General features: G+C 38.6%; 1 protein-coding gene across 3 annotated transcripts in view; it reads left to right on the plus strand.

Annotated features, from left to right (window-relative positions):
• The first annotated feature begins 1639 nt into the window (after nucleotides 1-1639).
• LOC120776780 overlaps nucleotides 1640-21888 on the plus strand; it is a 174440-nt gene continuing 154191 nt past the window's right edge. For 2 of the 3 annotated variants that reach the window (XM_040107759.1, XM_040107760.1), the window contains exon 1: nucleotides 1640-2291. The gene's annotated coding sequence lies outside the window, so the exon portion shown is untranslated. Of the gene's footprint in view, nucleotides 2313-21888 lie in introns of all 3 variants that reach the window. The other variant, XM_040107761.1, reaches the window with a different exon arrangement.

Consider the following 21888-nt stretch of genomic DNA (forward strand, 5'->3'; position numbering starts at 1 on the left):
TGTTTTTTTCCGAAAATCAGTTTTTAAATAAAAAAAAAGTTGGAAGAACTCAGTGGCAACGCTGAAAATTATTGAAATATTTCCAAATTTTAAAATTCGAATGTTATTTTCCCGACAGCAATCAACCCAACTATTTTGTAATGTTTACTCTTTATTTACAATTTCATGCATTGACTTTGAAAATGTTTTGAAAATCCAAATTTTATTGTTAAAAATTAAAAAAATATATAAAAAAAACCAAAAATGAGTGATTGTGCGATGCGTATGAGTGAGGCTAAATTAAACAACTTCATGGAGCTATCCGAATCGATTGAGGAATCACTGGAACTAGCCAAAAGAGGAACCGAACAAATACGAAACGAAATTGAATTGCTGAAACAGATTCAAAAGTTTCATGAGGAATACGACTTTCTAACGACTGCGTTAAATGACAAAGCGAGATCAAAATCTGAAATTACCACACTTAAAAGGGAACTCTTCACTTTAATACGAAAACGCATAGAATTGCTTCGTAATTTCAACAAACATTGCGACGATTTCCAAACGGACATGAAGCTGATGCGACGATTGCAATCGTCAAGCGACTTACAATACGAGGTCGGCGATGTTGGAAGCGATTGTGACGACGCCGATGATATAAACGAGAGGGTCGGTATACGCAACACAACTGGAAGGCAAATGTGGTGCAGTGACAGTTGGTTTTCTCCACACTCCTCTGGTACTACTTTTGTTTAGTCGTAATTGTGGAATAATTCTACCACCGACAATCCGCATCTGGAAAGAGGATTTTCATCCAAAGTCTACCCTGTGTATTGCATTTTCATCACATCTTGGGCATCTTGCATTAATTGGATATCCAAAAAGTGCTGAAAATGCATTCCTAAGCTGCAAACATACATAAGTACGTAAATATGGTATATAAGTGTTCTTAAGATATATATTTCTGATTCGTAATAAAACAACATTAAACACTATTCGATTAAAGGATGATATTTTCGGTCCATTTAAGCTCTTGGTTTTTACTAATAAGTGCAGAGAGCCGACAAACGAACGATTGGTATATTTTCACACTTAACTTGTGTACATTTTCGGAGAGTAGGTTGAGGCAGAATAAAAATATGAAGCTTTAAACAGAGCCAACAAACAATTCAAGCATTCAGAGTAAAAATGTAGCTATTCGTGAGCTTCGCAACTACCTTATCGACAGCAAAGCTTTTCAAACTATGCCCAGAGAACGTATATTTATAGCAGAGAACGTTTATCATAGAGAAGGCAGAGAACGTATATTTATTTCTCTGCCACAAGCTTTTCTGCGATGTTTTTCATGCACTCAGTTGCGATGTGTTTGTGCCAAAAAGCTTCGTGTCCCAAAAAGCTCAGTAATTGAGTGAAAATCTGAGCGGATACAAAAACCGAAACTCTCCTGTGCGAAGAATAAAAAGCAACGCATCTCAACGAGTGCCACGAGCGTAATAATTTACCACAACCTCGTCTCCTACACGCTTGTGGTATGCGTAGAACCGACTTCGTTGTCGTCCTTCTACTGCCGTGGTCCTTTTATTAAGCAGTCGTGACATCGTGCGCAACATCGACAACTTTTATACAAAATAACAAGAAAGGTGAAATGAAGAAATCAGTTCAAATCGCGACGTTTCAGCGTACGGATGCGACCATAATTGTGGCGCGTGAACGCAGCGTGCTTATTTCCTACAGATATATATCACAGGATTGCCGATTATAAAATCCACTAGTGCGAATTTCACATGATTCGTCCAAGCAGGTTGGCGTGTAGTGATAGCTAAACTAATTGTATGTGAAAGTTTTCGATAACCAAATGGTTCTCAGTGTGTGAGTGCGTATTTGGCAATAATTTTCGCAAACATTGGCGGAAACGGAACCAACCGCCTACCAACCTCATTCCATTGCCGTGGTCCAAATATTTTACCATTTTGTTAGCTAGTGTCGGTGCAAGCACTCGCGCTATACGCGGGAATTTCCGTCTGTCGTCCTTGTGTGCGTCGCGTTTCGCTGTCGCTTTCGGTAAGTTCACGTTAATTGTTCGTGAGTCGGTCGGACGTATGATCGGTATTTGCATCGGTCAAGCATTTTAAACGATATATGACTTTCGGTGGCGAAAAGTCCACAGTGTTTGTGTGTGTGTATGTGTAAATTTTATCAGCCACTAACAAAAATCGAGCGCAATTATTTAATAGCTGACCAAAGGTGCCAGCTGCTCACTGCGAATGGATTTCGACCTTGCAGACTCGCATTCGTGGCTCCTTACTAAGAAGGTACAAAAACAAATGATTATGGTTCGTAATTATCGTGTGTTATCACAATTACAATGTGTCTCAGGAACACTACATTAGGTTCATATTCATTATCCATCGAAAGGCATCCACAATTAGAATAAATCATCATCAGCTATTCCAATTTACTATTCCCAATGCATACACAAAGCAGTATTTTTATGTTATAAAACGCCGAGACCTTGGAGAAATGTGGAGAGTAATGACCCTTATACTCATCAGATACGGGAAACCTGGGTTTTAGAATCAAACTCGACCAGATCATGATTATAAATATATATTAAAAGAAATTTTCCCTAGAAACAGCAACACACTTAAAAAAGGGTGATCCATTTTGAGGTTACCTAATTATGAAACTCAGAAACTTCAAATTTAATAAGAAACGTTTATTATCATTCGAAAGAACATTCTTTGGGATGTGTTTTTGTTTTTTAAGATTATCTCTTTTTAAATGTTGGCCGCGGCTACGTCTCTAATGGTCCATCCGTGGAGTCTGGCGAAAGAACCGTGTGATGTTTTGCTCCAAGACCTGAATCGAAGCGGGATTTCTCGCTAAGACTTTAGACTTCACTCATCCTCACAGGAAAAAGTCGAACGTTGTGATATCACATGATCTTGGTAGCCAATCGATCAGCCCAAAATGTGAAAGTATGTGCTCATCAAAACAAAAAAGTTAAATGTCGCCGAGATCACGAGCTTAAGCTAAGGCATAAAATGTTCGGGTATCGCGGCGCGATAACGGTCGTACCGGCATCATTTTTGAAGAAATTTGGATCGATGATTCCACTGGCCCACAAACCACACCCAACCAAGATCTATCCAGAAAAGGCTATAGTACTTCTACTTGAATCACTCGTTATATCTGAGACATTGATAAGATCGTATGAAGAAATAGTTTCGGCCGAAATTGACAGTTTGAAAACATAAAAACCGCTTATTTGCTCAAACAATTGGATTATACCTTAGGGCGGTAATGAAGAATACTTAAATATTGCCTATTATCGGACTTCCTTGAGCTGACTTAGGCTTTTCTGCCCCACGAAAACCGTTGAATAAGTAAATGAAACCACAGAGTTCGTAAACTTTAAATTTTTAAGAAAAGGTTCTTTCTCTAAACTAAATAAAATATGTTTTTTATTTCTGTCAGTCGAGCAATAAGGAAAATTAATAGTGGTCTGTAATTGGATGATGATCTCATCGCTATAATATGATTTATTATTGTTCTTAAGAGAGAGAGAAAGGCAAACTAACCAGTTTTGATAAAACATTCGGTACCCTACAATGCCACCGTTCTTAGACTAGTTCGTGGGAAGCTGTGTTCGTCGCCTGGCTCGCAGTAGGTATATAATCGATAGATCGATTAAGAGCTGTGATATGTTTTGATTTTGATTAGTCACTAAAGAATTAATGATGGAATGTTTTCTAAATTATTCTTTTGTTATTTTTTGAATGGGAAATTCAATATTCTATAAAGTAATCCGCTGCACAAATGCTTCTTTGCTTTGAAGTTCTCACAACTCTGACGGTTTCCTATTTTGTTGACATCCGGCAGCCGGAACGTGTGACCCCTAGCCCTTAAAATTAAGGGCAAGCGTTGCTAACTGAAACTATAATTACTATTCGAATCAAAACACCCGGGAGGCTTAAGCTATTATTAAATAGAACTATGTGGGTTTGTATGTGTCTGTGTGCTCCTAATTTTAGTGTGAAAACATTAATTTTCGACACAAAAAAGTTCATAAACATTTTATGAATTCAATATCCATTCGGCCACCCGTGCACCCGTGATCAATAGCACGGCCCATCACGTAATTGCGCGCCGTCCATCAGCCATTAAGAGGGTCACAATTCCAAATCAATTAATTTAACAACAAAAGAACTGTCATGTAAATAAATAATGACAAGTATGAAAACAAACCGAAATTATAACAATGGAGCGAAAAGCGACAACTGAGACATAATAACGGTATGTGCACAAAAAGTATGATAGCAAAGAAAAATGAGAAAGCGATTGAGGAAAAGCGTTCAGCGTACACAATAGCAACAACACAATTCAAGCGTAAATGTATCTGGTATACAATATATGTATATAGTAGTAGAGTAAATTAAGGATGAAATACATATTTACTTGCACGCTTGCATACACATAAATACTTTGAATGGTCGTGGGACGCAGCCTATCGATTACTGCAATGCAGTGTTGTGTTTCGCCGTGAGTCCTTTTGCGACGAAACCAGCTCAAGGAAGAGCCCACGGTTGACTGAGTGACGGCATCGTCGGCGCTTGAGTGATTGGACGCACCCACCGCATTCACAAACAGCACCCGCCATTCGTATATATCGTTTGCTGATTTCCTTGATGGCGATCTCCACTTGTACGAGTATTATGTAAACATCCGGTTGTAGACGGCCGGCCGCCGGCCGCCAGTCGGCCAGTAGTTGTCATTGTTGCGCTATCCTGTTGCGCTCCGTTTCATCGCTTTCATTTCCACACGGCTACGACTCAATGCACTCGGGCCGTTCATAACAATTTTTTGTTTGAATCGTTTTTGTTGTTGGCTGTATTGAACTGACAGACACATCAATTAAAAGCAATGTCAATGTACTGCCAACACTGGCAAGCGTAAAAAATACTCACGACCCGATTCTGCGCCGCCGTCGCAATCCGGACAATGAGTTTGGGCTTTTGTAGTTCATTGATTGGCAAGTGGCGATATGAGTTCGAATAAAATGAGTAGTTGAAACGATTCCATTTTCACACCTTTTTGTTTGCTCGTCTCCTTCATTAACTTTCCTTACTAAAACGCTGGTGCTTCGCAAGTTCGCTTTTTGAGTAGATTGCAATACAATATAGCGTGGTGTAGGTCTCTAAGCTAAAATACCTTAAAAACTGTCAATAGTATGGTTAACATTAGAACTTTTAACAACTGTTGAGTAGGGATTTTGGACAATTCGAAAGAAAGAATTGGATTTCAATTTAATAGATTTTATGAAAGATTATTGACTTTACTGTAAAAAGTTATACCCTTTGGAATATATATCATTTATATATACTTACATTGTGACAAAAAACCAAACAAAGGTATTTTCCTAATACTATGTTCGGACCGACAATGTAAACATGTTCTAGTGGGAAAAACTGGTTTTCGCCCTAAAACATGTGTTTTCGTCTGTGTAATCTGTCAAACGAAAATTATATTATTATAATCGATGCCTGCTCTAGTGTACTCGATTTTATTGGAAGACATATTTTGCCGGCTCTAAATTGTCACTTGATATTTGCTTACATTCCATATACAAATACAGCTGTCACTTGATATTGTCATATTAGGGGAATTCTCTTGCTCTTGCAAAACCCTTGCACGGTGCACGAATTGCAGAATTTTCCTCTTGGTGCAACGGCACAACAACAAACACACGCAGAAAATTATTTGCAATGGATGTAAAATATGTCAGAGCAAAACCCATGTTTATTTTCGTGCAGTGACACGTAAAAATATAATTGCAACCCGGTTTTAGCTGTAATTTTACATAAAGACATATATATTTCGTCGTTAAATTGTTGAGGAAGTTAAGTTTTAAACAGATTTTATAATTTATACTTAAATTATAAAGATTTGTAATACTTTTTTGTTAAGAATGTATGCAGAAGGTGCGCTAATTCACAATAGTCATTCTCAATAAATTGACTGAATCAGCCGTTCATATATCACTAGATTCTGCAATGGGTACTTACTTGGCCTTGCACATTTCGGTATAGGATTTTTGCATTTTGTGTCATCGTGCAATCTTGCAAGAGCAAGAGAATTCCCCTATTGATATTGAAAAATGGAAAAGCAAAAATACAAATAAAATAAATTTGTGACTTGTAAGTGAAAACTCATCGAAAACACACATTATCGGCCCGAACGACTTAGATTCCACAACCCACAAATGTTTTTTCAAGATGTTTTCAATGTCGGTTCCAACATAGTATAAGTTTGTGGGACTGTTCTTAATACTATGCCAAATATGAGCGCAACCTGTCTACTAATTTGTTTACAGCAGCTGCTTAAGTCAGTACACCTCAGTACTGTATTTCGGCTTTTACAATGGATAAAAATATCGAACAAAGAATTGAAATCACATTTTGTTTTTCTAACCAAATTCGTGTGCGAAATCATTGCGGATGTTGAAGAACACTTGGAGTGATACAAAGTCTTAAAAGACAGTTCAGATATCGTTAAAGACATGCCTCATACTGGACGAGCTTCGACCTCTTCAGCTGACGAAAATATTAAAAAATTGAAGGATATGGAGTCGAAATCAAAAACCCACGCCAAAGTCACTCAAAAATCAAAGTGATGCTCATTATTTTTTTCATTATTCATAGTTTGGTGCATTGTTTGGGAGGGGCAGACGGTCATTAAGAATTTCTATTGAAGCGTTTGTGTGAGAACATCCGTCGAAAATGGCCGGAATTGTGAATGAACAATTCATGGATTTTAGGCGCTGATAATCCACCATGTTAGTTTTTCTTGTTCCCCAAACTGAGATTTCAGCTCCGTGGAGCCCATTTACTGTCGATCGAAGAGATTACACAAAATTCCATGGAGAGCTTATGTAAAGTATTGTGTATTACATCTGGTGGGGATTAAGCCAACAAAATAAATATTGATGAATAATTAAATAATTTTCGTTTTATTTACTAATTCCGAGTACTTTTTTGTTAAAATCTATGTACATACATACATATAAGATTATTTCTCTGACACAATATTTAGCATTCATAGAATAAAAGGTACCTAACGAAAACTTTGTTTTATGACGAAATTCGTAAATTTTGTTGGTTGTCAAAATCTTTCGAATTTATTTGTATTATTTTATTTTAGAAACAAGTCCAAATATTAGCTGCAAAAGGCTACAAACTGGTAGTGTATTTGTAAGCAAATAAAAAATGCATAAGAAAAACATAGACGACTGTATTTGACACTAAAGTTTAAAAAATATTTACATACATTTTTTTTACAAACAAAAATTCAAAAGTCGATGAGCTTCTTTCACTTTTGCGCTAATTAAATGTTAGACTTAAGTTAGGATTCCTTAAATTGTATACTTTTCTGCCATTATGACGTTCGGAACATCTAATAGCTTTTGGATTAAATGAAATGTATTTCAAAGTACAGTTGGATTATTACACTATTAATAACAAGTAAGGAGGGCTAAGTTCGTGTATAACCAAACTTTTTATGCGCCCAAAATTTGTTAGGATCAAAGCCGGGAAAGTAGTTTCCGGTTTTATAATAAAAAATCTTGAGAAATAATTCAATATTCGATTTTCTACGAAATTATAAATGTGTTACCATTACATATATCTGGTATTTTATTAACTTACCTTATAGGTTATATACTCACTTAGTTCTATCAATACATTTTGCTTCGTGTGAATATTTGAATAAAATATCTAAAAATAATGAAAAATAAAAATCTATTTATATTAAAATATCTAGTTAACTGACATGAGCATGAATGAGTGTCATAAACTCGGCCAAAGCGGCTAAATTTAATAAATTGTGTATGTGGGGGATATGAAGTTAAGGCCAATGTCAATCAAAATGTCACACAACCTATATTAACAGTTCAAACTCTGGTGGAAAGTCAAAATGGATGCAAACTATCTATGGCACATATAAAGGATAGAAGAAGAATGGACTAACTGCAGAAATGTTTGATATATGTCAAGTATAATCGCTTTTATAAAGATAGATAAAAATCTGCTAAAAGACCGAAAATCATTATATGTGAGATAAGATGAGATAGTTCTTAGGTCAATTTTACACATTTTCGGCATTAAACTATAATTATAAGTTCACATAAGCTTGCGATATTTTACATATGAATCGATATATACGGTATTAAACTAAACGAGGGTTAGAAAATCGAATAATAGGCATATGAGTGCAAAAGATAAAACCAAACCGATGTTATCCATTTTTGGCAATACGACCGTATGCTCTCTGACTAAGATTAAGATGCTTCACTGATTGAACCCTATTTTCGATAAAAAGTCAGCCATGTGCACTGAGGTCCTCTTATTTGCACCGATAGGCATGAGCAGTGTTAGTCCGGCATGAACAGCCTTAGTCCAAACCACTAAGTGCCATCTTAGCTATAAATTTTGACCATGATGGATTTGCCCTAATTTTTACTTAGCGACTTATCGCATTTTTAGTAATTTTCTCCATAACTAGCAAGTTTGGTCTCGTGTGTTTTGCGGGATATGTATTGTACCTTAAACCTTTTAGGAGCAGGGCTGTGTTCATTATCTGAAAATTTCTGCCAAAAGATTCCTTTCACTACTAAGATTCTCTGTACTTATATCTTAATTTGAAGCTGAGTTAAGACAATGACTGACGGTCTCACGGTCTCACTGTTTTCAAATTGTCTCTTTATCCAGATAACCTTAATAAGTTTTAAGTTTATTTAATTATTATATTCTGTAGCAATACGAGAGTATAAAAATTTGGGAGAAAGAACCTAATATCAATAAGGGCAGGTTTATTTAGTTCTCCGTTCTAATGGCACTTTTTCACGAATACCTTGTTTATTATAACAATTTCCAGGCACAATTTCTTAAAGAGTTGCGCCAAGACAATATCGAAGTTCGACAGCAATTTAAAATAAAATACACTTCCGTGTGCTCGGGCCTCCACAAAATTCAAATTTAACTTTGCGCTGATAACTTGCAGAGCTCACATGTGTCTATGTATGTGAATGTGTGTGGGTGAATGCCAACGAAACTGTTTTGGCTCGCAATTATTTACTCAATATCGATTGAACTACGAAGCACACGTGAATGAATTTCGCCTGAGACACACACACACACACACGCACACATACAAAAACACACACAATTGGGCATGTTTTGCCAAATGGAATTTACATTTTTTGGGTTTGCAATATTTTTATACAAGTTGCTCTCTACTCCAGCGACTGTCATTATAGCCCATAAATTTTAAGATTTGCATTTCGAACTAACTGCCAATTTCTTGGCACACGTTTGCCAATGCCGCACGGCGCCGCACACCAACACACACACAAGCACCGGCGCATGTATGTGTGGGTGAGCAAAAAGTACTTCCGTGCCTTGATAGCTGTGTGTGTGTGCCTATAGGTTCGTATGTGCCATCAGCTGTTTTGGATAAACAATTTCGCCAACTGGCCGTCGCCAAGTGGAGTGGGCGAGCAACCGGGCGGGGGTGGAGGACGTGCCGAGCTGGCAAGAGCTCTCACGTTTCGGGCATTGTGGAAATTATACAAATGCCACACGAATCTGCACATTTTGTATTATAACAAGCTTTGTGCGCCTAAATGTATGCTCGGAAATAGCAAAAGTAGTAATAGAATTCTCTTTCGGTGCGGTGAATAGCACACAGGTGCATGCAAATGTTGCTCGTGTGTTGCGCGATAGTTTCACAATGTTGGAAACATATAAACACACATTCGAGCAAAGCACAAGACATTGGCTTCCTCACAGAAACACTGCAGACACATGTACATACATATCTACACATATATTATATGGGTATAGTATTATTGTATTGAATTATATAGTTGCACGCAGTTTCGAGAGCTCCGATAGATAAATCATCAAATACATTTATGTTCACTTGTAAACAAGCTGTAATGTATTTAAACTTATATATTACTCTGAGTCATATGCAAAGTAGCTGGGAAATGCTCCTCAGCACAATTTGTAGTGTAATCGTTTTTTATGAGTGGTGGGCATTCAATATTGCGCTGCTGATTTGATAGATATACATAAGTGACTCGTCACGTAGGCCTTCTAATAGTTTGGTGGATAAGGTTCGATCGGTGTTTGATACTTTATGTAGTAAAGTTTAATAATTATATTAGAGTTACTACTCGAGTCCGTGCGAAAGTAATTTTAGGAAATCATGCAGGTAGTCGAAAAAGTCTTTTCGTATTTCTATTCAATCTTCAACAAATTTTTTTTTATTTATAACGCACTTTAATGAACCAAATATGTACCATTTTGTTGGACCACTTTTTTCTATTTTTCCGCTAGAGACATTATTCCATCAGTATACGACTTTTCTGGTTTCTCGGCGAAAAACTACGAAAAGTAATTTTCACAGGCTTCTCTTGAAGCAAGCTTTACACCATTAAGTGAGTTCTGCATTGACCGAAACAAATGGTAGTTCGATGGTGCAAGGTCAGGGCTATATGGTGGATGCATCAAAACTTCCCAGCCAAGCTCTGCCAGCTTTTACCGAGTCATCAAAGATGTATGTGGCCTAGCAATGTCCTGATGGAAGACGAAGCCCTTTATGATGATTAGCTCTGAGCGTTTTTTTCGATTGCTTGCTTCAGTCTCATCACTTGTTGACAGTAAAATGTAGAGTCACTCGTTCAACTAGCCTGGAGCAGCTCACAGTGGATAATTCCTTTCCAACCCCACCAAACACTCAACATAACCTTTCGAGGCGCCAATCCTGGCTTTGCGATCATTTGTTGAGTTTTACCATGCTTGGACCATGATCTTTTTCGCAGATTATTGTCGTATTTAGTTCAGTTTTCGTCTCCTGTTACCATCCGCTTCAGAAATGGTTCGATTTCATTTTGTTTCAGCAAAGAATCGCAAATGTCAATTTGGTCCATTACATTTTTCATAGGCAATTCATGTGGTACTCAAAGATCGAGCTTCTTTTTGTAGCCAGCCTTTTCTAAATGGTTCAAAACCTTTTTATGATAAATGTTAAGTTCCTTAGCGATGTCATGGTTGCTTATGTGTCGGTTCTGGCCAATCTTTTCCGTAATTCCATCGACTTTTTCATCGGCAGGTCGACCAGAGCGAGGTGCATCGTTCGAAATTTCCAGAACGGAAGCGAGCGAATCGTTGATGTGCTACACAACCTAGTACAGCATCGTCTCCGTAAACTTCACAAATTTCGTGGCTGGCTTGCGTATCATTCTTCCCTTTTATATACAAAAATTTCAAAATATAGCGAATTTCTTCATTATTTTCACTCATTTTTGAACAGCTGTAACTATTTTCAACTTTTCCAATTTAATTGTTTTTTTTTTGTTAAATAAAGCTTGAAATCTTACCTTTCCAATACTATATTGAATGATACAATGTGATTGACAGCACTGGAGACTGCAACGATATCTATTGACAAAATACGAAAAGACTTTTTCGACTACCCATATATAATAACATTTAATATTTAAATATTGGAGCAGACAAGTGATATAGCTCCAGCTGTTGCCACTCAAATTGGGTTTTGCGCAGCTTCCAACCCTCAATGCAGTCATACTGCATGGTCGTACGCAGATGAGGACACAACCGCTGTGCTGCACCGTCTGGTTATCTATTTATTCGGCTTTCACCTTTATTTTCGTGAGACTGACTTTTACGAGTTGAGATGAGGGAAACTATGGATGGCCATGTGGGTATTATGGTTGGCATCGTAAATTCATAAAACCCTTCACCGGTGGAAGATTTACGATTCTTCAGTGATCATAAATTCATGCACTTAAAACAGCAGATATTTCCACTCATGTAACTATGTATATAAGCATAAGTACATATGTATATGCATATATATTATAATGCCAGCATGTACAAAGTATGGCGTGAAAAAGTGGGTGCCGGGCAAAAACAAAAGCAGCTTACGACAACACAATTTCGCAGACACTAAAATTATAGCCGATATCGGTGTTGCCAACGTTGATGTTGTTGTCTTTTATACGAGACGAGGTGAAGTGCTTACTTGCAGTACATCACTCAAGCGAAAGTAAGGCGAAATTGAATGCTTAATACCGTTATAAAATACTTAAGCTGCAGTCTGCAGCGCCCGCAGTCTTCTCCTGTCCCGAGTTGGCTAGTTAGGGCGTTAAAAATGCTCTATTTAATAAGCTTTGAGCAAAAGTAGAAACATGTCATTTGAGAAAAGAAACTAGAAGCTAGAGTGATTTTATCTAAAATTAGTGGACTTTCGATTGCATTTTTTTATTGAATCATAAAGTACAAAGTATAAGGTTATTATAGAAGAACACTTCGGGAAAATAGCCTCGGTTTTCTATACATATACGCGCTCGTTTGTCGAAATTTTCTCCTCCTTTAAAGCACATGTGGTTCTGGGCTTGTTACCATAGACCAGTGGTTTGAAAGTACCCCGCAAAAATAAATCTAATGGTCAGTCTGTGTTTCACGGACTATATGACATGTGACACCGAAGTGTGGAAACCACATATTAACCTCATCAGTAGCAACCAATGTCGATAAAAATAACTTTCTTCTCTTGTCGCTATATTGACCAGCAGTAACAGTCACTGCTTGACCACCCTCATTTTCAAGAAAGTTTTGTTCAATTATGCCTCCAGCCCAAAATCCGCACCAACCAGTGACACGTTGTGTCAAATATGGGTTCTCGAAACCTCAAAAGCGGCAATTTCGGCGATTACCAAACCCATTAAGGTGAAAATGTGCTTCATCGCTGACGATAATTTTTCTTGAAAACTCTGCGTTCATTTGTTGATGCTCAACAATCCATTCAACAAAATATTTTCGCTGTACATGGTCACTAAGATTCAGTTGTTGCGTTAATTGAATTTTGTAAGCATGAGGACACAGTTGTTTAGTGAGTATTGTCCTAGAGAGTTTCTTGAATTATTGTTCACGGTGGCGAATTGAGGTTCCTGGCTTGTCACCGACACTCTCACGGTTTGTTTTTGGACAACCAGTGTGTTTTGCGTCTTCTACGGATCATATCTCCCGGAATTTTTCAATTAATATCTTTACAGTTGATATAGTTTAAACACTATTCAGACCATATTTTGTATGAAATTTTCGAACTGCGGCTGCCAAGCTTTCGATAGTTTTAAAACATTGTTCAATAATGAAGACACGTTAATCTATCGTGTAACGCTCCATTTTTACTAAGCGTAAACTGTCAGTTGTCGATTTGTTTTTTCTTCAGGGCTGTCAACACTTTACTACATACATAAACTAATTTCGGGACACCCGATATGATGTTTTCATAGAAAGGAAATGGAACTAACAATAGATTCGTTCAACATTCAAAGTTCTTAAAAATTTATCGAATTTATAATGAAGGAAGAAATATCTACAATCACTTTATCCCTTTTTTTGGTGCCAGATATTAATAAGATAGGCATACTTAAAAAAAAAAGAGTATCGCGATGCATAGTCGGGCTTTCGGTAGTGAAATCAGTACAGTTGGTATCATTTACCTTCGGAACTGATCTACGAAAGAGAGTTCTTTAAAAGCTGTTCGAGCAAAATGAAAGCTAGCTAAGCAAACTTTCCCCTAACCCAGGAATATGGGATATTTTATATGGTGATCCATTAAGATGTTCCCCATTTTTTCAAGAAAAAACACTTCAAATTTAATGGGTAATATTTATTATCATTTAAAAAAACATTCCTTGACATTTATTTTTTGAAGATTATCTCTTTCAAACATTGGCCGCGGCTATGTCTTAGATGGTCCATCTATTGAATCCAATTTTCAAAGACTCGTTCGAGCATTTTGAATGGTAACTGTTGAATGAGATGCGTCATGTTTTGCTCCAAGGCCTGAATCGTAGCTGAATTGCCCGGCAGACAATTTAGACTTTACATATCCCCACAGGAAAAGTTGAATGGTGTAATATCACACGGTCTTGGTGGCCAATCGACTGGCCCAAAACGTGAAATTATCTGCCTACCGAAGTATTCTCTCAACAAATCCATTGATTGATGCGATACGTGTAACGCGTCGCCATTTAGTTGAAACAAAATGTCGCCGAGGTCACGAGCTTCAATTTCAGGCATCAAATAGTCGGTTAACATGGCGGGATATCGTTCGGCATTGACGGTTACGTTCTCACCGGCATCATTTTTGAAGAAATATGCACCACACCAAAATGTCATTTTTCTAAATAAAATTACAGCTCTTGAATCTCTTAAGATTGCTATTCGTCCCAAATGCGCCAATTTTACTTGTTTGCTTACCCACTGAGCCAGAAATGGGCCCCATCGCTGAACCAAATTTTACTCGTAAACGTTAGATCTTCTTGGAACTTTTCAAGAGCAAAGCGATGTCGCTTGAGAAGGTCGAGCGGCTTCACTTCTTGCACAAGTTGTATTTTGTACACTTACAATCACGCCCAATCGACTTTCCACTGTGTGCTGGACGTGGTCTGTTCGGTCGAATATTATCCAATAATGATTTCTGGGTTTCTACCTGGATTTATATATAATATATCAGTCAATAGTTAAGATGGCTTCAGTATCTCCGGAACATACTTTGAGTTTACACAAAAAGTTGGTGCAATCAGTTGAATTGTTCACCTTCTTAAATCCAATATAGTGAATACTGGTTAATTGATTCCACATGCCATGCTTCGAATGCTAAAAGCCTGTGTTACATGCCTAGCTAAAAGTAGTAAATTTAAGAATTCGATAAACAGCGGAAATTAAAGCTGGTCAGAAGAGTACCAAAAATCATTTTTCCATTTACCTCGCAAAGGAAAAGTAAAAATAACAGTACAAAGGCGCATTTATGCAGAGTAAAGCTAACTCCAAGGGGTTTCAATATACCACCACTGTGACGTTTATTCTTCTTGTTGGCTTCTGTGACACATGCTACCGCTCGGACATCGCTGCTAAGCTGCTACTGCTGCTCCCGCTGTTTCTGCCACGAAGTGCCCAACTAACAAGCACTTAGTCTTAGAAGCTGCAACCTACTTCTCACAGCTTTCTTAGTTGCCGCTGCTGCTGGTTGTGTTGGTTGGGTCATGTGGGTCGAGAACATGCCACAAAAAGCTACGTTCGTTGGGCGCTTTCAGTAGGTTCAGCAGTGTGTGTTGGTGCGCCTCTTTATGAATCAAAATTCAGTGGCGCCGGGGACAGTTGCAAAAACCGGTGCTGCAGTGTGTGCTTTTGTACTGCCATTGTTTGCTAATGTTTATTTTTTCTTGGGGACGTGTCCGGCGCAGTTGTGTCGTGTTCATTTGTCAGCGCGCCAACGAATGGAAAAGTAAAACGCTTCAAAATTATATTCGACAATAAAGTAAAACAAACACATGCGCCAGCATGTGGAAGAACTTTTATTTTAGCAACAATAACAATTCACACATTCGCAAACATTCTTGGGAGAGTTGCCATTAACACGAGCGACATCTTGTGTTGTTGCCACACTCAGACGCACAACGCTGCAGCATATGCGTGTGGAGGCATGCACATATGTTGAGATATATAAATATGAATGGCGAATATTTGAGTGGAGCAAAAAGAATATTTGCTGCCTTGTGCCGTAAGCCTCCCAGTGCAGATCTATTTCATCGTGGAAGAAATGTACCAGAACTGCAGTGTGTATGTGTATGTGTGTTCGATCGGAGGTTTTGTTTGCTCTACAAACACACCTTTGTTCGTGTGCGTGTGTTGTCGGCTGTTAAGTTTTCTTCATTTTTGGCGCAGCTATTCTACGTGTTTTACTTTCACTTTCGTCTCAGCTCGTGCACGCCGTGTGGGCCAAGGACGCTTTCGGGTGTACCGACTGCCGAAGATTAATGATTATTAGCTTGTATCCCCGTTGTATCAAAGTGTGTATTTTATGAAATCACGACGTGCGCCATATCGCCGCCGACCAACGCCCCTCGGCGGGCTCTAGCCTTATAAATAACCGTAAAATTTCACACAAACACACACAAATTTATATGTAGAAAATTCAAAGAGTAAGCATTAAGTCGCTTGTGAGCCACAGTATATTCCAATATACTCGCTTTCGTAAGCAGAATTTAGTTGAATCGCACGAAGGACTCCTTTCTGCTTTCTTAGCCGCACATCGGTCGTCAACTGCTTAATAACTGTTATGCAGGAGAAATATTTATTTTGTGCTGCAAAGTCAATTTCATATTTTTATTACTAATTTCTAATTCACTAATATGTGGCTTAGTATGAGCAGTTGCCTCAGCATTGCCCTCGAAGTTGGCGACCTTTGGAAGTTCAGCTTCTCAGCTATCAGTTTGTAAGTGGCTTAAACCTTCAAGGGGACCGAGTTCTCTGTGTTTAAACGCCATTAGCGTTTGTATGTAAACTTGTGCAGGCGTGCACGTTTGTGTGCGTGTAGCAAAGTACAGATGAACACACCTATTCTTTACCCAGTGCCGATGCTCTATCCCGCCCCTATTTGCCTGTCATCTGCTCCACCTTGATTTACGCTCCACCTTGTTATGTATTACACATATGTGGGTTTGTGTCATTTCCCATTTATTACTGTATTTTGTGAGGAATGTGCGCACCCATACAGACAAACACACACGCACGCAGTGTGTACCCCCAAAAACGCGTTTGTGTTGGTTAATGTACGAGTGTAGTAAACATATAGATCCGTGCAAATATCCATCATGTCATGCACCAATGTGCTTGTGTGTGCATGTGTGTGTGCCGGCAAATAGATGCGTGTACACAGATATTTATTATTATACAAATGCTGCACAAACGCACGCACGCGCGGGCACAACTCAATAAATATTTTCAAGATAATTTATATGCAAAACAAGCTTTGACTTCTTTGCCTTGTTTTCGAACTTTTTCTTCTTTGCCCGCTTATACTTTTTTATTTTTCGTTTATTTTGTTTATTTTGTTTATTTTCTGTGTTTTTCGCTAATTTTTTTCTTTCTCTTTTTTGCCGAGCTGCCAGCCAACATTAGTTGGTGCTGTCGTTTATTCGGATTTTCGGCTTTGGCTTCAACTTTTTGAGTTGTGGCTTGGGGGCTGTGGTTGCGGCTGAGGTCTGGAGCCCCTGAGATTGTGCCAGTGACAGTGTTTGTCAATGTGGCGGCGAAGGTGTGTGGGTGGGTGTGTCCTGAAATTGATTTTTTCACACACTACCCATCGCAAATTAACATAAACGTATAGGCTCTCACACACACGCACACGCAAAGCAAACAATATACACACATACATGCATATGCATTACACAAATGCTTGTAGTATGTTTGTAGGCGCTCGCTTGTGGGTTTTATAAAATTTATGAGCCCGTTTAAATTGTACTGATTGTTTGGCATTTTATAAATGAAAAACTTCCCAGAGGAAAATGAAAAAACTCGCAGTCTTCGCAAGGTGAAAGCGGATCTTTGTATAAATGTGTGTGTGTGTGCTGGTGTTACTGTATGGCATAGCTGTATACAAGCACGCTTTGCAGCATTTGTAGGAAGCGCACAGGCTTGCTGCCGATTTCAGGCGTTTTAGGCGCTTTGGGTGTGGGTGTGTGCAACAATATCGTTTATAAGGTGTTTAGTCAGGTGTTCCACACACAGTTATCTTAATAAATCACGCGAGACAAAGCAAGTATCAACTGGAAAATTCAATTCACTCATTTACTTGGCATCTTTGTGATAATATTTCTATGCAATAAATAGCTGTTAATGTGTGGCAGAGAAGATAACAATCGCAATTATGTTTCCTTCTTAAGAAGAAGAAGCAGAAGCATGAGACTTGGCTGTTCATGTGCGACACCCTTTACACACGCGCTCTAGCTTTGTTATTACATCATTGTTTTTGCTATTGTTGTAGATGTCAACGATCATCAATCAAATTTATGAAAATGATAAAATTTGCATAATAGAAATTTAATGATTGTAAATTTTTATGATTGCTAATGAATCGGCGAACCTTTTCAAAAGCATATAATATACTCTCTGTTCACATACATATATACATACACATTTACTTGTCATATATAGTCACTCAACTGTGTCTCCCGATATTTCTTCATATTCTGCGTGTGCGTGTGTTTCAGGCATATAAAATAAATTACTGCGAGACAGCATGGCTATTGCTGTTGTTGTTGCGATTTTCTGCAAGGAAGTGTCACGCTATTGCCCCGCCCCTTGCATAATGGCTTGTGCTTGCCATTCTTGCGTAGATAAGTAAGCGCGGATGTGGGCACATAAGAATAAGCAAACGTCACACTCAAGTTGAGATATCACTTTGATGGATTTAATTTCTTTAATTATATTTCTGAAGCGTTTGCGGTGTTGAACGCCTGTGTTTGAGTTACCTAACACATTCTCCATTCTGTGTTAATGTGTCACACGCAGGATTCCCGCTGCCACTAATGAGTAATGATTTAGGCAGCAAGCGGTTTTTTCCCTGTGACCTGGATGTCTTGTTGGTCGACATTAAATTTGGATGAAGAAGTCCTTCAAACTTCTCGGAGCAAGACATTTGAAGACACAATTTGTAGAAATCACAGAAAAGCGATGGCAATCCAAATCAAAAGCTCATGATTAAAGATGTGTGTATAAAAAACATGGACTTCTTCCAACGATCTTATATAGATTCCAGATACTGCTTCTGATGTCTTCATTTAAATCACAAAACTGCTAAGTATCAGTGCTCAGTCATTCATTCCTTTATTCGTTTTTTACTTTGCTCAATCCTTGGGGAGATTTCAACGTTTAAAGAAATATTTAGAGGGCTCTCAGCTCAGAGTTTGCAAAGTGCTCTGAACACGTCGGAAAATTCGGACTAATGTCGTGCTGGAATTTGTACAGGGAGCTTCTAAAGCACCCAAGTCCACTAAGTATTTGGATTATTCGGTATCAGTCTGTGGATCCAACGACTTTCCATGGATGCAAATTCCGTAATTTCGATAATGGTTCCATCAAGTCGCTTTAAATATCGATTGAGATGCGTGAAACTAGAAAAAAAAACTCATCATAGAGCTCTTTATTAATTACGGGGTTTCAAAAGCTCCAAACAGAGGTTTTGATTTCGGATTCCCATCTGGGATAAAGGATTCTTCGAGTTTTGGACACCTAAGTTACACGATTTTTTAACTTTCTTTCAGTGTGAGTCTTCATACATGGTGGCTTGGAAAAGTATTTGGAATGCCTGACGAATGCCGTCTACACAAACAACTTATAAAGAACATTGGGACGAAGGCCTAAGCAGCCAGTTCCTTCTTTTTTTTTCTAGTATGTTTGTAAATTGATTTACAAGTCATATTATAATAAATAAATAAATAATAAAGAACATTCTGAATAACAGATTACTACATGGTTCTGATCATATTGGAATATACATACTTTCAAAACTCGCAAGCACCCACTCACACAGAAACTCTTTCACGTGTAGATATTTAGCTCTTGCGAACATTGCCCCTTCCAACGGCCGACGGCTTGTGGGCCGGAACATGCTCGGAGTTCAACGGGCGGAAATGCACATTTGGGTAGAACTGAAGCCACGAAAGTCTCGCTTCCACTGCATTACTCAGGCAGACGGGCTCCTGCTGTGCAGTGGAATACATCGACCAGCACCCAAGCCTTATTCCACCGAATCTAAACAACTTCTATACGCTCTTTCACAGCCTACTCGGATCAGTAACTTCGAGTTTCGCCCAACACACGGACACCCATTCGCACATGTGATACACAGCTCCAACAGCGCCTCCCTGTTGACACATTACTGCTACACTTTGTAGGAATGATAACAGTTCATCTGCGTGAGCGAATGAGTGAATTTAGTGGTGCTCGTGCCAGCTCCAAACAACGGCAAAGTGTAAAAAGCTCTTGATAGCTTGGTAGAGGCAGGCAGGAATTCAGTCAGACAATAACAAAGGCGCACTAGCCGAAAGTATGTGTTTGTTTTGCCTGTCGGCTGCCTGGCTGCCGGGATGCCTGCTGCGGTTTAGTTAGCGAACTAAACATGGCTGGAGGCGAGCGACGGGATAGTGTGGTAGTGATTGTTCTGGCGGAGTGTTGGTTTTGCGGTCGCTGCGTGCGAGTGCTTTCAACACACACACACCCTACTGCACGTAAACATTCGCTTTCAGATTCATTCTTGTGGTCGCGCGGCTTGACGAACGTGTGTGCGACGTCGCCTTCATTCTAACTTTTCTGAGCAGTAGATGTTTAAGAGGCACCATGCGAAGGAGGCGCAAGGCGCTACTCACCCTTCAACTCTCGCACCCAAACCCCTCACATCGCTCAGTCACCTACGCTCTTGGCGTCAACCGAAACAGCAAGAGCACACATTCACTCGGCTTGCGTGTGGTTGCCTTCGGAGAGATTAGGTCATGGCAGGCAACTCGTGCGTACTCATTCAACGTTACTTAAACTATTTTATTGGATTTACAGTTTGTGGCTGCTGCTGTTTTCATTGTTGTTGTTTTTGTTGTCACCGACGACCCCACAGCGTCTCAGCTTGAATATTTCTGAGTCTTTTATTCTTCCTAATTTCATTTTCTCCCCTTTTTTGTCCGGTCGCCGCATACTACACCCGGTTGAATGTTTGGCGAACGTGGTGTCAAATTGCTGACGGCATTTCGCCCTTTATTGAGTGCGCGCAATTTCCTCGACTTTGTTTTTTCGCATTTTATGACGTTTTCTGCTTCTACACTTTCGACCGTAAAGCTCCTACCAATCTTCATATATGTAGGTATAGCAATTGAAGTTTCTTTCCGATTTCATCTCTACAAATTTTGTTTACATGAGTCCACCAAAGCTTGCGCAGAGTTGTCAAAATAATTTTAAAATTCGAGGTCACCTCAAATATGAATCGAAGTTTAAACTAAATTTAGATTCAAGTACTTCATTTTAATAGATTCAGTAAATTCATTTGAGTGTCGGTCAGCATCTTTGGATTAGGATCCAGTTCGGTACTTTGTAAGCTTTGAAACTCCTTCTTCTTCAAAATCTTTTGCTTTATGTTAAAGCGAGCCGCTCACTTTTGAATGTTGACTAGTTTTGTAGAATAAACACCAAATTGTAACCCCCCACAAGATTATCGAATGGACCACAAAACCACAAACGCGACGAACCGCCGCAATTTGGCTTTTTTCTTCGCTTCTTCCACACAATTGTAGCAAATTCAATTTTAATACGAGCGATGGCAACAAAGAATGTAAATATATTTGTACTCACACAATGTTAACAACCCATATTGCTTGACCCAAATGTACTCAGGCAAAAAGTGCCCTGCTGGAAAGAACTCGCAATTTGCTCGCAAACACGAAAGGGACTGGACTTTCTTATATATTTTGATATGCAGAAACTTTGATTCAAAAGAAAATTCTGCAATTACTGGTTTCCCTCCAGGGACTTCCAGCTGAAAAACGTATAAAACTAACTAAAAATTTAGGGAGCTGAACCTATGACTTTGCAAAAAATGCGTTCAAAAGTCTGATATTTCTTCTAAACTTTCCTTTATATACTATATGTACACTTTTATATAGACTTGGATTGCCACGTTTGAAATAGGCAAGGAAAAGGCCGACTAAGCTTTGCAGCAGGGTCATTGCGGAGTCTTTGTGCCCTCATGTATTTAAATAAAATGGAAAATAAAAATAATAATATTTATTTGTTTGCTTTTATAAACCTGTACTCATATTTGTTGTATGTAATTTGGTTCCGAACGCATGTAGGAAATGTGTACGGAAGGGTTACATTCGACTGAGACCGTATTTCTTTTCGTTATTTGGCGCCAATTCGACATCCCAAAAGTAGCCAGGTCCTTCTCCACCTGAAGTGTCCAACGGAGTGGAGGTCTTCCTCTTCTCTG

Source organism: Bactrocera tryoni, chromosome 5, assembly GCF_016617805.1.
Source record: "Bactrocera tryoni isolate S06 chromosome 5, CSIRO_BtryS06_freeze2, whole genome shotgun sequence".
NCBI lineage: Eukaryota > Metazoa > Arthropoda > Insecta > Diptera > Tephritidae > Bactrocera > Bactrocera tryoni.